We start from the raw sequence: 14,615 nt of genomic DNA, 5'->3' as shown, positions 1-14,615 counted from the left end.
GAAGACATTTTGTCCCGTAACGCTCGCCATACTGTTGAGGGGGAGAAGCGGTGGGGGGAGATGTTCATGTTGATGCAGTCTGCAGTCTGACCGCTAGATGTCGCTAAAAGTTACACACTGTAGCTTTAACCATCTTGAAAAGATTGTGTTTTTATGGTTGGGAAAGATCACTAGATGCGCCCCAGCTCTACCATCCATGTAAAACACAGAGCCCGTTGGCCTGTGACGTCATTGCGTCCTCTACTGCGCATGCGGTACAATTGCGCTGTAAGACTGAAGTTCACACAGGAGATCACACACAAGTCACTTAGTTGGAAATGTGAACAGCAACGCAAAAAAAAAAAATCGGATTTCACAAAAAAATCGGAATTGAGCAATAAGGCCTGCAGTGTGAACTGTGAACGTCACCACAGACTCAAGGCCTCTTTAACATATTTTTATTTATTTTTTTACTGTTTCATGCTAGCTCTGTGTTTGTGTTTAATTTGAAGTGGTGTCATCTTCCATGTTTGCTGTGTCTTTATCTCAAAACACCCCAATATTTACCTAGGCTCCCTTGTTCTTAGTGTTCTTCTCTGGATTATTCCTTTTAAAACAAATTATCCGTTCCTCTGTCTTCTTTTTCTGCCTATGCTGTATTTCATGTTTTCTTTTTACCCACCCTACCTGTAAGTTTTCCTACTTTTTTTATTAAAATGCTTTAGGTCTGATTCAAAACAATCATGACATAGACCTCATATGTTCTTTTTCTAGCCACTCTTCAATGGAAGTCATGTTTTATTTCATTCCACAATTGTGATATATTTTCTGTAAGTTTATAATTTCAAATCCAGGGTAGAATGTATGCAAGTTTTTATGTTGATCCATGACGTAGTATGAAAAAAGGTACTTACTATGCTGAGAGCTGGGATTTTAAGCAGCAATCTGCTAAACTGAACTGTGCAGAACAGCAAACAGCCGCAGGATGGAAGAGGTTCATTTCAACTTGGTTAGGCAATGACTTCCAAACAATGCAGAAGAAGCAGATGCCTAACCTATCAAGCAGACTGTACAAAGCCTTAGGGCATTCACGCAACTGCATCAGGATGCTGCGTTTTTGCACTCCTTCCTGGCTGCACTAGAATGTAAAGAATCATAAAAAAAGATCTGCTAAATGTTTGAAATCATGTGAAAATGAGTCATCCTGTTTTATTATGGAGCGGATAAGAGGTCACGGCCTCTGTGGTTGTCGCTTCTCACCGTGCATGCAGGAAAGAGAAAAATTAAATAGAGGTCCAAACTACACTCAAATCCGCAGTCATGAAGATTCACAAAAATAACACAGAGAATAAAACCATAAGGTGTGATATTTGTTTTATCTTTTGAAAGGCTTCTTTAAAGTTAACCTTCAGAACCACCGACTAGATTGTTGTTGATAAAATCTTAGCTTTGTAACTTTTCCTCACTTCCTGCTGAATCCGAAATGGGGAAAGAACAGGAAGAAAGGCATCTTCTAAAAACGTCACATTTTCCCTGGCAGCTGGAGCCGCAGTAAGACGCAATAAAATGAAGATCCTCAGTGTTTTCAGGCACTGATTCAAGCCTTTTTGAGATGCTGTATCAGTCTGGAATTGAGTTATCCGTTGGAAGAAATCCTCTCTTTGAAGGTTGAAGGTGGTGGAAATCTGCTTTGCACGCTGAGACCCAAAACTCCAAGGAGAGGTCTGTTGACGGCCATAGTTTAGAGGACTGTTTTGAGCTTCTTATACCAGGTTTCTCTTCTTTGTGCACAGCGTTAGAAATGCTTTCTGAAAGCCTTCCTCCTATACTTTGAATCTTTGTGCAGAGTTCACAACCTGCACTTCTCTCAAGAATTACTGACAGAGGTGAAAGGTCCACTAAGCAATTTTATAGAAGTCAGCAAATTGAAGGCACATGACCATTATCTTTAATGGTTAATGGTTTTCTCTGCTAATGCACTTTATTCATGCTGTTGTGATTTATTTGACACCTAGAAGGTATCTCATACTTTGAAGCAATGTAAAAACCTCAGATGCTTAAACTTAAAGCCCCAATGGGATTTAAATGAACATCAAGTGTTTTTCACCTGAGTCGCTAAACACAATTCTTTTATGAGTCTCCAGCACACTCAAGGGAAAAGTGAGGAGATGAAATCTACACATCAAAGCAGCCAGGCTGAGACCTAAGGGCTCCGGCTCAGATAAATGTAATCCATATTATTTATATCGCAGGAACATCCCCCCCATGAGATCAAGATGCTGCTCGGCCTCTGTCAAGCTACAAGTGAGGACAAGTGGGAAGAACACTGCTTGCAATTACAAGCTGTTGCATGGCGTCAAGGCAGCAGGGGGGGAACAGTGCGTGAGCGACATTTAATCAGAAACTTTTTTGGGGATAACAAAGCAAACAGTCTGTAAAAGATCTCTTTCAGAGACACATTGGGAAGACCTAATATCATCATCACAGACATGATCTGTCATAAATTTGAAGATCCCAGGATGCTTAGCATGCTGGGGATTTTATTAGACATGTGTGACAGTGGCTCTGAGGGTGACTGGAGCAAGGTGACTTCTGCCCTTTAGCTAATGAGCAACTCTCGTCTGGCTCATTCAGCCACAATGACTGATCTGTGAGTTGTTCTGCTGAATGGCAGAGAAACAAAGTTACTTCCCCCCTTATGGATCACTAGATCTATTTAGGGTCTATGAAGTGTGAAACATCAGATGGAATATGTCATTTAAATGAATGCGAGCTAACAGTGCAAAAGCATTTCCTGCTGGAAATGTAGAAAGATGACAAGAAGTATAATATGTTTTTTTCTTGTTTGAGTGATAGACTGCATTTTCGCACATTTTGCCTTGTAATGTAACTTAAGTGTCATCAGATTGGATGGCATGGCTCAGTAAAGGTGGAGTAAAGGTGGAGCAGCTGAAAGAGGGGATTGATTAACTAGTGAACCAAACAGAAATAAGGTAGGAAGCTTTCCATTAAAGAATATTGAAAAATGGAGACAGTGAGAGAAATAAACCAATAACAAGCAAATGGCAAACTGAATCACCAATCAAGGTTTTTCAGATCTAATCAAATACGGATACCTGTGCACATCAGCCGGTCTCCAATACGATTCGATAAAGCTGTTGGATGAATGAACCATATATTTGTGAAGGTATCGGTTTTGACATAAACAAAAAGGAAACTAAAAAGGAACAAATTAACACTGATTTAAATGTTATATTATACATTATCAATTAACATTTAAACAGAGAAATAAATAACAGTTCTATGTCAAGTGCACTGGATTTGATCTCCGATATCCAATACTCAAGTTGGGGGGGGGGCTGATATCTGATATCTGAGCTGATATCTGAGCTGATATCTGATCCATTTATTCGATCAGTAAATCTTACAAAATTAGCAGATTATTTCAAGACCCATTAAGACCCATAGTGATAAAACAAAGCAAATCTACAGGTTTCCTGCAGTGAAAAGAATTTCCAAGTAGTTTATGAAGTCTAATTTGTGTTTTCCTACATGGCTTGTGAGAACCTGCTTGCAGGACCTCTTAGCTTTTATATAATTTTATTTGCAAAAAATCTTCTGAAAACATCAACAAACCACAAACTAAAAACATCTTCCATAATAACAATTTAAAATGTTTTTGCTTTCTATCAGATATCTCCTGTAGTCCCTGAAACCATTTGTAGTTTAGTTTATACCTGTAGACACTAAAAGCCCTAATTGATAAACCCTGTCACAGATACCTAATTGAGGACGGTTTGTTTAGATGAGACATTTTCCTATACTCTGATTGGCTCTCATTAAGTTTCAGATAAAAAATAGCCCATCCAAAAACTAAATAAGTCCTAATAGCACATTATGTTTTTTTTTCCCCCTCTCTCAAATATTCTCTTAATGGGAATTTCACATCCTTCCTGGAGGAAGATTTTACTCATGGGATTAATGACTCCACTTTCATTAAGCTGCTGGTTGGTCTCATTACGCACCAATGTGCATCTACAGACTAATTAACAGCAGATCAATAGGGGCCCTGGATACTCCTCGCACAAGGGCCCAGTGCTCAGACAAACCAACCCTCATTATTGGAGCTGCTCGAAGGCTTCAAAGAGGATTTCTAAGGATCTACCAGAGGGACCGGATGACATATTAGCCTCTAGGCATGGTAAAAGTTAACAAGTCTTGCTTTTGTTCTGGTCTTTTTTCAGTTTATAAAAATGGTCTGCTGATTATTTTATTTAAAAGATAAATATTTCTTTAGAATAAATCCTACACCTGATGATTCATCGAAAATGAAACCTCTTGACCCACCATTTCTGTTGAAACATCTATATAAAAATGTTTACTTTACACAGAGCAATAGCAGATGTGATAATGGTGCAATTTCCCGACCCATCAGTAGTTGGCAGGATGTTCAACAAGCGAAAACATGCCTTGCTTAGAAAACGGCAGACAAGGATCACCTCTGTATTTGGCTTCATTGTTGCACAGCTGCGATGTAATATCTGTTCAAACATGTTAAGACCCCAGCCAATGGGGATCTAAATAAACAAACAAACAAATAAACTTAATTGGAAATTGTTCTTTAGATTCAAAAGAGTCAAGGAGTGGTAATCGCAAGGCCAGCTAATGGTAGCACTCTTCCACAAATTACATAAATCATTTAGAACCAATGCAGAGTCCTTTTCCTTGTGAGAGTCCTGCTTTGAAAAACGAGCTCACACGAAGAAGAAAAAAACAACCAAAAAAAACAGCTACTTTAGCACTGTAGTATTCAGCAGTATTTAGCAGAGGCCCAACAATCAAAAAACACGCTTTGACATGAAAAATTCTGATTTCCGGGTAATGACTGCTTTAAATATTGATGTTGCATACTAGGTTGTGTTTGGTGTTGCATGTGCAACTTTATGAGCATTTAATCAATGTGCAGGCTCTTAAAAATGTTGTGGTAGAGGTGTGCAATATACAAACAGCTGATAAGACATCAGTAATATGCAAATAAAGTAAAATATTTTATACTTGATACTAAAATTATACTAAAAGCAGGAATAAAGGAAACAGAAGAGAAAAAACAGCAGAGATCTTAAGACGAAACAGTTTGAAATAGTTTTATGGTGTTACCTGAAGTAGTAAAGGATGCAGACTTTCAACTATGTCTGCTCAGCAAGCAGCAGCAGAAAACCTGTGAGACGGACTATCTTCTTTGTGCTTATTTTTTTTAAAGCAGTACTGCCCACAGAACAATGCATTGAAGCCACGTGATGTTGTTTTGGGGTTAATGTGCAAAATGGAAAATGGAAACACTTTTTTACTGATGACTGATCAGCTTTTTCCACTGTTGCCATCTTCCTGGATGTTGTTATAGTGGACAAAGACATGGCGGGGTAAAAAACATGACTAGCTGGCATGTTAATGTAGAAACCTCTTCCCTGATTGCAACACATTCATTAAAACGTTCCTCCATCACTAATCTGTCAGTGCTAGATTGCAGCTTCCACTACCTGTTTACTTCCTGTTTACTGCAGCCATGTGTCACCACCTAATAGGGATGACGTTGTATGAATATTTGGATTTCAGATGGATGGAAACATGGCTTGTATAAAAGCAAACAAAAGCTGTGAATTAGCTCACTTTTACAGATCCCTGGACCAGATATTGATGATAATTTTGTTTTTGGGCCTTGTTGAATGCCATTAGTATGAACTACAGTTATGGTGTGTTCTATTCCAGGTCTAGGCCGGTGAACTTGGACTAGTGCCCACTAGAGTTACAAACATTAAGGCTCCAGTTAATTTTGAAATACCGTAATTTCTGTATTTCCTCACAGGAGTCATATGATCAGCAAGTTGATGTTACTACTGATGAAAAATAAGAGGATGACCACAGGAAGTAGTAGGGGGAGGATGAGATATCATGTGAGCAAACATGTTTATATGTGATTGCAATTGAATTTCTTGTTTAATGGAAACACCACAAATGCAAAACTGTTATTTTTCAGCGTGAGCATAATATTGACAAATTTTGCACACATTTGTAATGGAGACTAAATTGTTGAACATTGTTAAATAGGAAAGAAATTCTACCTGGTAGTTAAAAATGTGTTCAACTAAATTTGGTGTGGTCTGTACATCTATTCAACCCCTTTCTATCTGTTCCCCTTAATATAATCTAAAACAATCTGTCTCCTGTTTTTTTTTTTGTTTGTTTGTTTTTTATATTCTTATTGAATAGATCTCAAGGCCCGTTCAACACAAAGATGAGATTAGGTGTAACCGCAAAGATACGTTGTTACTCAAGCTGTGTATCCAAGGGAAGTCAGAATTTTGGGAGAGGATTAATTATCTTTTTTGAAACTGGGCCCAAGAGTGGAGGAATCAGAGAACTCCAATTGCATGTTTTAGAGTGAACATGCAAAAACACAGATATATGGAGATAATATGGAGAGTCTGACACAAATGCCAAACCTATGAGGATACAGCCACCTTAACTGACTGAGTGGGCAATGAGAGCATTAATCAGTGGACTAACTAAGAGGCCCCTTTTAGAGCAGTTGTATGAAAAAAAGCCAGGAAAATTCCCTTATGAAGCAATTTCAGTCTTTGAAGGCTGCTGTCCTGCAATTATTCTAAATTATCTCCTCAGCTTGAAAGCAAGCTACACAGTCAGGGTCCTGCTAATAACCAAATTTTAAATTGGATCTCATTTGATGACTGGTACCCATAGTAAAGTTTGCTTAAGCCCTGTAAGCAGAAGAGTCGTGGTCTAGTTTCAGGAGCAGGGCACACATTGACCTTCCAAGTTTAGATTCACAACCAATACTTATAGAAATGACTCCCTGAGGTCAGCTGGTTTTCCTTGGATAGAAAACCTATTACCAATCTGATTTTATTTGGTGACAATCGGCATTATATAGATAACCTGAACTGAAAAGGAATTGTATTAGAAAATTTGGGTTTTTTTTCATGTTTGAAAATCTCAGTAAATTAATAAAGATAATAACTTTTATCAACAAATTTCTATTGCTAATATGTGTAATATGTAATATATTTTTAATTAAAATTGTTGTAAAAGCTATTTTTACATGTTTTCTTAAACTGTGATAAAAGTTTAATGCTTTTTGCAGTCAGACTGCAAAACTCCAGCAGCTCCATACCTCAAAACTATTATTATGATGTCGTTTTGGGCTTTTTTAAAAAGATTTTGGTGTTGTGGAGATTTGCATTAAACGAAAGAAGGCTAATTTGTTGCCAATCTAGTCACATATCTTATTCTTTACTATTGTAGTTTGCAGGAATGTTTGGCTTCATTCACAACAAAAATTACCTTGACATTCACAAAGACACAGGGGGCGCTCATCATTGTCAAGATGGACTGAGAGAGTGCATCTACATGACTGAATAAAATATCACGCTTGCTAAAATGAATGGCATACAAATTCTGGACATTGATAGGTATCTCTACTTAGTTTGGGTAGTTATATGGAAATCCAACAGATGTTAAAGTGCAATAAATGTGTTTAAGGAGAGGTTTCAGTTAAATAATATAAAAGTAAACTTTTGGGCATTTACATGAAACCCAATGTTAGTTAATAAATTATCACTGCAAATGCAAAATCATTGGATGAAGCACACTAACAGCATTTCACCCTTGGGATGCTTTTCTTCAGCAACAATAGAAACACTGATCACATTCTAAGTAAGCATGATTTATTTTGCAAGTAAAAGCATTTTTATAAAAAATATAATGCAAACAAACTGGATTTTTTACACAAAAATACTGTGAAAAAACATGACCAGGTACCTTTATATAGTTTAAATAACTAATTTCTCTTTTCAATATTACTCAAACTAACATAAATCTTATAACCAATTGTTAAAGTATGGATTAAAATAGACTAACAGAATGATATTACTGCTTAAGGCAATTAATTCCTGTTTGTTTAACCGATTATGCAAGAAAACTTGCCACTGCACTGCTTAGTGTAAGTTCATTTATATTCTCGTGGCTTTGTCTGTTGACGCAAGGAGCTTTTTGAAGCACTGGCAACATATGGAGGAGCAGCACATCGGGCGGTGGATGTCACAGAAGTAGTGATTTGAGATGACAACTCCCAAAAGCTGTTAAGCTGAAAGGGATGAAAAGAGAAGGAAAATAGAATCCTAAAAAAAGCATTAGTTGGAAGAAAGTCATTGTCTAGGATTGATGTGTGGACTGAAAAAGTCTCTCTCTCTACTCTATTGTTTTCAAACTGAGATCAAGTCTTAATTGCGTTAAAGGTAATTGCTTGTTTTGGCTCCTTTGGGAATTTGAGAGTAAATTATAGAGCGGCAACCCTTGTAATGACAAAACGTAGTTATTGCAGTTCTCAGAAAGCTCACAGTTGTTGCCTATAGCAAGATCTAATAAAATAATCTCCCTAGCTGTAACAGTAGGAAGCACTTTTAGAAAACTGGATACATTTCTTTGCAAATTAAATTGTAGTACTAATTTAGATTTCTGCAATATCTTCAAACTGGAAACTTTAGACATAGAAGCACCTGAGTTTTAATTTTGTAGATTATTAACCCACCAAATTATTTTTTCAAAATAAAGAAAGATATGAACAAGATTAAACAGAGAGGTAGAGAAGGCAATTTTATCATCGACCTTCAAAATCTACTTAGAAGTGCAGCATCTTCAACTTCACAAGATGTCTTGAAGAACAGCTGAGAGCCCAGTCGGCCAAATACCCTGCTTCTGCATACTATAGTTAGAGTTTAGGTTACATTTTCTATATGCACTTATGTTTTTTCTGACATACTTGAGCTTTGGTGTGGAGCATGTAAAACCGGAAAGAGGTGTCCATCATTAAAGAGTAGATATTAGATAAGGATGCCAAATACAAGGTCCTGAACTTTTAAATAAAAACAAAAAACATTTGGGGAGATTCAAGTCATTTCTTTAGCACATATAATAAATTTACATAAATCTTAAAATTTGGGTAATTTTTTTCTGTGAGCATATAATGGATGTTTCATAGTGCTGTTTACATGTCCCATGTATTATTTTCACAGTTTACTACATGTTTGCTGTAGTCCTGCTTTTGTGTCTAAAACCGTATGTTAAAATTCATCATTTCATATTGGAGAAACCCACAATGGTCAAAGAAATTACTTGAATCTGACAAAAGCAATGATCAATAAAAAATCATTGAAATTGAACAAATTAGTCAGACATTGCTCTTCAACCATGCTTAAAAGGAATGATTTAAAAAAGATAAATGATTTGTTTTCAACAACAGTGTGTTCCTTGGTCATCTCCCATTAAATCCGCTTTGGCTGAAACAATGGATGGTGCGATCAGACACTGATGTTCCTTGAGCTTGAAATTCCCTTTATATCTCCTTACAAGTTTTTCTAGGTTGTTTTGTTACCATTTATATGGTTACATCAAGCTGCTTGGAGATGGTCTAACAGCCTTTACCTTCAACAAGCTTGACAATAATTTTCATTCATATCTCCCGAGACAACTCTTTTCTTCACCTCCTCTGGTCCATGTTGAGTGTGGTACACACCATGTCACCATACGGCACATAACTGCGTTTCCTATTAACCATGAAATTGGGCACATTATGATAAGAATAAATTTGCAAAATGGAAAAACATCAATTTAAAAAAATGTATTTTTTTTTAACACTTCAGTCAGCTGGGTGCATCAAAATTTGCATCACATGAGTCATGTGATCTGCAACTGGCCCGTACGTCCTTGATAAAAGACAAAGAAGACCGGTAGTAGTTGGAGGATGATGGTGCATTTGGTGCATGTATTTGGATATCTTAAGAATTTAAAAACTAATAATAATTTTCACATTTAATTCAAAACTGTCATGATATCAGCACTGATTAATTGCTTAATTACTCATTCCATTCACCTGTCTAATTGCCCGGTTTCTCATCACTGTTCATCTGATCGACCTGCCCCTGCCTCTATTTAAGCTGCTTGCATCCAGTCATCAGAGCCAGATTATTCTTGTTCTCTATCGCCAGTGGTGGGAGTGTTTTTAGAGTTCCTTGGTGTTTCTGATTTCCTGATCCTGACCTGTTCTGCCTTTCAACCACTAAGTGTGCCTGTTCCCATCAGAAAGGTTTGCCAGAACTGCCTTTGCCTGACCTGACTTCGGGGACCTGGACCTCTGAGCCTGCCTGTTCCTGTTCTGATCTGTTTGCCTGACCTGGCTTCTGACTCCAGCATGCATTCTGGGGCTGCAGCATTTGGGATCATTGGGCAGCACCTTGTTGACAGCCAACCGGCTGTATCCTACCTCGTTCTCTGGCGAAGGCGTGAACTTGTAAACCAGGTTAGTGACTCACGTTCATAATCTTCCTCCGTTAGATTTATGCGGTCACTAACCTGTGTTTCCTCTCTCCAGAGTTTCCTGCCTCGGACTTCCTAGCAGCTGTTACCACAGATCCGTTTGATTTTAACAAATGCCTTTTGAGTTATCCCACTGTCTGTCTTGCTTGATTTCTGAGTCCTCCATTATGAATCGTTACAGCAACTCTATGAATGATTTGCACTAGAGCTGTGGCCGAAATATGGATATATTTCACGTATGTTTACATCCCCAGCTGCCTTGTTATTTTAAAGCCTCATCGTCTGAACAAACCAATTCAAGTACAATGAATTATAGCCAGTGTTACAGACCATAAATCTTAAAAAAAATCTATCCACATATCAAACAGGATATTAACAATGGATAGCAAATGGAGGGAGAAGCAATATTTACACCACACATTTGGTGAACGCATGTAAAAGCTGATGCTGATATCAGTCTACCTCTAATTTACTCTTTCTATAAAGAGCCTTTACTTTTAATTAATTAGACCCTATGAAAACTCCAATGGCAAAATGTGAGGAGGAAAAACACATTGGTAATCATTTACTCACTCTGACAAAGTTGTGAGATACTATTGCGTGGTGGAGGCCGTGACTCATACACCATATAGTGTAAGTGATGACATCAATGTAAAAAAGCCTCCACTGAGCTGCAGATTACCAAACTAGGGGATGACCTCTGCAAGTTACTATAACATCATGCTCTACCCAAGTCTGACTGCTTCCAATATCCAGCATGGAGCCACTTCAGTACACCCTCGCACAAACACATACGTAAAGCTTTTGCTTGCATGGTCAGACCCCCTCTCTCCTACACACACACACACACACACACACAAACACACACCCACTTGGACATAATGTTGTTGGAATGATATCTCAAGGACTCTCAATACCATGCTGAGTCCAGGCAGCATGCCAGGTTGTTGGGAGTTGGACTGAACCGTCGGACTGGCCGAAGAAGGGCGACGCTTCCAGGAGACCAGAGCTCTGTCTCTTGCTCACTGGCAACCATTACCCCTGCCATCTCCTGGCTTCACAAGCCTGGCTGACACTCGGTCATAACAAGGGATGTAGGATGAAATTTCAGTCCTTTTGTGCATTTTAATTAAAAGGAGAAGCATTTGTTAATGACCATTCTAGCTGCAGAGAAGATGATTAAGTTTAATCTCTAATCTCTCAGGGTGGAGGCAGCAGGAATCTGTGAGGTGCTGTTCACTGCCAAATGATATTTCTGTCCCAACTGCAGATCAATAAAGGCTCTGACCTCAACTGTCAGCCAACTTAACTCTGTTCACTATGGGACACTTGGTTGCTAAGTGGTATGGAAACAAGAAGCAGAGGTTGTGAGACCAAGACAGGCGTTCGTTACCACAGATATTTCTCTAAGATACTTTGTTTATTATAATTTTCAATATTTTCATTTTTTTAATACTTAAATATCTAGACAAACTGTAAAAGTATATTAATATTATATAAGGGTAAAACCTATAAAATCAACCAGACCACATTTGAAAAATAATAATTGCCTTGTATCAAGTGTTTACCATAGCTTGGGTTGAGTCTTTAATATCCCATTTCTTTGGAGGATTGTTTTAAATCCCCTGGGGAGTTTATAGCTACAAAAGGTCCCTTTAAAGTCACAGCATCTCAATGTGAAGGTTAGACTTTGACTATGTCACTCAACAACGCTTCATTTTCTATATCTGAGCCATTCAGAGCTAGACCTGCTGATTAGCTTAGGATCAACGCCCTGCTGTACATGGCCAAAGTGACCTTAATCTTAAGACCAGAAACTGATGGGTCAACATTATCCTTCACAATCGGCTAGTCAACAGAATCCAAAGTTCTACCAGTTTTAGCTAAAGCTTTTGGTAAAACAGCCCAGATTATTACCTCACCAGTTGTTATAGTCTATTTCTAGAGTGCATCTTGGATTGATACACCAGATGTGTCAAAACTCACAACATCCAAAGAGCTCAACGTTTGAGTGTTCTTCTGGTGGGTCAAAAAGAGTTTATCTTTTTTTATTTTTGCAAAAGTAAGATGGTCCTGTCATGGATTTTGCCCAGTCAGTTTCTTGTGGTTTAAACGTAATCTGTGGTGTGTGAGGTTGAGGATGAGCAACTCGGTTCATCACCCCTCCATTTTTTTCTCCATGTGTAGAAAATGTCTCAAAGGGTATGAAGGTAGATTTATATTTTTATTATTCAATGTCCTACCCATTATATATCACCAACCATAAAACTTTGTTACTTCAATTTAAAAAGAATGCTTTAAACAAATAAAAAATGGACTTCTATCAAAGAAAACATTTCCAATCAAAGACAAGCAGTGTTCAAATGTATTTTTTAAGTCTCAACCATATTTTTGCATTCAAATACCTTTTTTCTTTGATTGAAAAGTGTTAGTGAGGCTGTTGTTAATTGAAAATACATTGTTTTGATTGAAGCAACCTATGTTTTAATTGAATAATAAAGACACAGATCTACCTTCATAGAAGTAGAGTCTACAGTAGTCCAAAAACCTTTAAAGATTGATTTGTATTGCTTTCCAGCGAAGTGAATTTTTGTCCTTTTTTTTCTTTCTTTTTAGATTGAAATGATGATATTATGCTTCTTGAAATTTGTATGGCCTTCACCATGTCAGACAAGTTCTGCTTAAGAAATATCTTAATTTTACATGTGAGGTAATATTTGGACCTGGGTGAGGTCTGTAAAATAAAATAAAATAGTGATTTAACAAGGAGGCTAGTACTTTTTTATCACAGTCAGATTAGTTTGGATAGTTTTTTTTTTCTAAATCATAATTTGAATTATTATCCGAAAACAGATTTTCAACTTTGTTGTTTAATACTGAACTAATATTAGATTTGTTTGATGATCTGAAATACACTATAGGTAAGTAGCTGCCTAATCCCATTATCCTGCAACAATAAATATGTCATAGTTTGGGAGGAAAGCAAAACCAGACTTATAATTACTCTTAAGGCTATTTCTAATTGTGCAAGATAAATAAAAAGTGGTCCATTATATGAAAGGTCATACCAGGGTGTCTAACCCTTCTTCACAATGGCTCAGTCAAAGTTGATCTCCTTAAATGTTAGAAATCCAGTTTATATGGGTTGTTTTTGTGTTTTTCTCTCCCTCCACCACCAACTGTCCTCGTTGATGGACTGTCACTACCTCCACGCCAGAGTGTTTACCAGTTTTGAGTACTCTAGTCAAGCTGAGTTTAGCTGAGTCTAATCTGAGTTTTGTTTCTCTGAGACTAACGTCTATCTTTTGTCTTTGCCTTTTGGCAGGAAGCCTTCCTGCATAGTGGATCTTTGGCCTTCTCCCCCTCGAAGGATTGTTTTTGTTTACACTGAGCAGGGGAAAAATCTCCACACGTCCCATTCAAATTCCCAGGGAACTCCAACTGGCAGTCCGCTCCATTGCTCCTCAGGGTCCAGCCAAAATCAACCTTTCTGTCTTCCAACGAGTTCCCTTCTCTCTGGATAAACCCACACCAACTGGATTCAAAGACAAGCAAGAAACCCCCTCCAACGTGAGTCCCATTTTGACAGCATTCTTGATCTCAATCAGATTTCCCATGGACCCTGAACTAATCACAGTGATCTCTTTTCCAGACCTTCTAGTTCCGGTTCACCTGTGCCCTGATCTCCAGATACAACTCCTGTGTTCCTTATCAATAAACCTGTTAAACTTTTCCCCTGGTTCTCTGAGTGGTTCTCTGCATGTGGGTTAGATCTCTTAAAAACATCATGACAGTAAAGACAAGTGTGCAGAGATTAGAGTCTGCAGTGACCAGTGAATTAAAAGTCCACATCTTGTTCTTCTGCCACCAAGTGTGGTTGCTGAAAAGTTATTCTAAGTAAGCTAATTCTTCTCACAGTCAAAAAAATCGTTTTGTTTTTTTTCATACAAATCATGATTTATCACACATTACCCAAAACGTGATCTGATCCTCTTTTAGCATAAGGAGTCAAAAGGACTCCAAATTACATACATTCATCTCATGTAAAAATACATTTTCTGTCCTCAAGCCAAGTAGGTCAAACAATTTTATGTAATAAGTGAAGGACTATAAATACACAAGCAAACCTGTCAGCAGCTAATCATGTCTGATTTATGCCAGGATGGTGCTGATGAGATTATTTTGCTCCTCTGTGTGTGGGCCCGCGGCGCTCTCATCTCTGCTTTGATGCTAACAGGTCAACTTTA

The sequence above is a fragment of the Cyprinodon tularosa genome, unplaced genomic scaffold (assembly GCF_016077235.1).
Source record: "Cyprinodon tularosa strain WSP-4 unplaced genomic scaffold, ASM1607723v1 ctg33, whole genome shotgun sequence".
In the NCBI taxonomy this organism is placed as follows: domain Eukaryota; kingdom Metazoa; phylum Chordata; class Actinopteri; order Cyprinodontiformes; family Cyprinodontidae; genus Cyprinodon; species Cyprinodon tularosa.
This window is presented reverse-complemented; position numbering follows the sequence as displayed.